The sequence below is a fragment of the Schistocerca gregaria genome, chromosome 5 (assembly GCF_023897955.1).
Source record: "Schistocerca gregaria isolate iqSchGreg1 chromosome 5, iqSchGreg1.2, whole genome shotgun sequence".
NCBI classification, from domain to species: domain Eukaryota; kingdom Metazoa; phylum Arthropoda; class Insecta; order Orthoptera; family Acrididae; genus Schistocerca; species Schistocerca gregaria.
The window spans coordinates 138,153,378-138,155,540 of NC_064924.1; the positions used below are offsets into that span (position 1 = coordinate 138,153,378).

Sequence of the window (2,163 nt, forward strand, 5' to 3'; positions counted from 1 at the left end):
ATGTGTCTTCTGCCTGTCTTGCAGCAAGTTCGTCCTGTATGTGGTCTCATCTTCATCTTACATCATTCCGTAAGATCCTCTGCAGCTATGCAGTGAAAGCATGTGTGAAAGTTAATGGAATGAGTGCAGTTTTTATCTTTAACAACAGAACACCTGATGTGTTAATGTATTTAATTTGAACTTTGTACGAAAAACTTCGTAACTATAACGTAGCTGCATTGTTCGACCGTAAAACAAGTTTCATTTTCCTATTGTTGATTTCGATTGTTTTCTGCAAGAATATGTTAACAGAATGTTTGTTTATCTGCTGCACGAATATCAAGTACTGTTGCGTTTTGTTTTTGATTTGTAACAACAAACACCACGTCAACAGTTCGCAGAACTATTTGCTAAAACGGCAATTGTAATACTGAACAGGTAGAACAGTCATCATGGAGCAGGCGAAACAGTTGCACAACAAATGCGCTACCTCTAGCCGCCAAAGTCGGGACCAACTTAAACGGTTATCTGCAAAATCGTTCGATGAGGGGGCAGCAAGCGTCGCATGCGCACTCATGCATCGATTGGAGAGCCATCTGCCGTCACTGCAGGAACTACTCGGCCCAATTAGACCGCACGGCTAGGGGCTGTATGAGTATCGTTTCCGTCAAATGGCGTCTTTCAGAGCTGGCAGCCCATTCCTAACAAAATGGAACTTCGTTGGCGGACAAAAAAACATTTTGCTAACGTCTTCGGCTGTGTGCCTTGCAGGAGTGGCCACGCGTAATGTGAACAGGGATTCGCGCTCGATTCGTGTGATGCTCACTAAATGTTATAAGACAGTGAGATTTTCTTGGTTAAAGCATACTTACCTGGCACAGGGGATACCGTGATCATGAAGGCGGTTCCTCCAGGACGAGGCTCTTCCATTGCACTTCGGTTGGGCTGACCCCTGCGATTACCCCTAATGTGGGTAACTCGGGTGCATAATTTTTGGTAGTCGGGACTGCGTTCGCGCAGACCCGGTCATAATATTGTTTAAGTATGGCTACATAGGTGGTGTTTATCAAGTAAGTTCCGTCTCAAGCTATTGCCCACTGTGTTAGCGGCAAATACATTATACTAACTGATGGGAACACTATGTAATACGTTTCGAAGGTACAGCTTCATTCTTTGACATTTGTGCTGATTAATTTACGTCGCGGTAGTCGGGACTGCGTCCGTGCAGACCCGCTAGCGTATTATATAGTGTCTTGAAACATGTACAGGTTTATTGCGCTAAATACACTGTAGACTTGTGTTCATTTCAAGGCGCGCTTCCTCCGATCGTCCACGGGTTTGAGACGCAAACTGTTCTTCCAAATACGTCATTAAGGCGATGTAAAGAACATACCGTATTTACGCGAATCTAATGCGTCACCGAATGTAATCCGCACCCATATTTTAAAAATTAAATTATTAAAAAAAAAGGAATTTTGGCGCATCACTGCTAGGGTATGTTTGTACAGTTGAAATTTATTTTACAATACTTAGCTTTATTTCAAACAATAGTGAATATATACATGAACTATAAAAAACAACAATAATTTATTTTTAAGTTACCCATTACGGTAATAAGTGACATTTTCATTATTAAAAAGAACACCTAACTTCATCACATACAAAGAATTTCTTTGAAAGAAACGTACTGTAAATTACAGGTTTTACTCATCATTATACAGTAATGTCATCATTACTGGAATCCTCGTAAAAGTCTACATCAGAAATGGATTCATTTCCTCCTTCCCCATCATCCTCGGTGCCTTCCAGAGCACATCATCGTGAAGACGTATTTGCACTACAGCCGCCGCCGTGACCGAACCCAGTTCCCCCTGAGCAGCCGTAGCGTACGGCTCTCCGTGCCGGGGCACATTCACAGGAGCTCAGTCCGTCAGATGATGGCGACATGTTTGATCGCCGAAATATTGTGACGGTTGGACACTATAGACCGGCAGTACTCCCGTGGATATTTTGATTACATATAATCTGATTCGTCAGCCGAAAAACAGCAAGCCCTGTGGAGATAACCCTTTGAAATCCAAACTGAGCCAGACAAAGTATTTTATTTCGAGAGAGGTGTGTGATTGTTCTTGCATACTCAAGTTCCTCTTGTACCTTTGAAGAATTAAGTAGTGAAATTGGTTT

General features: G+C 42.3%; 1 non-coding gene across 1 annotated transcript; it reads left to right on the forward strand.

Annotated features, from left to right (window-relative positions):
• The first annotated feature begins 843 nt into the window (after positions 1-843).
• On the forward strand, positions 844-1,006 carry LOC126274914 (U1 spliceosomal RNA). The gene has a single exon (XR_007550465.1). It is a non-coding gene; the product is annotated as a U1 spliceosomal RNA (small nuclear RNA).
• Positions 1,007-2,163: the final 1,157 nt, after the last annotated feature.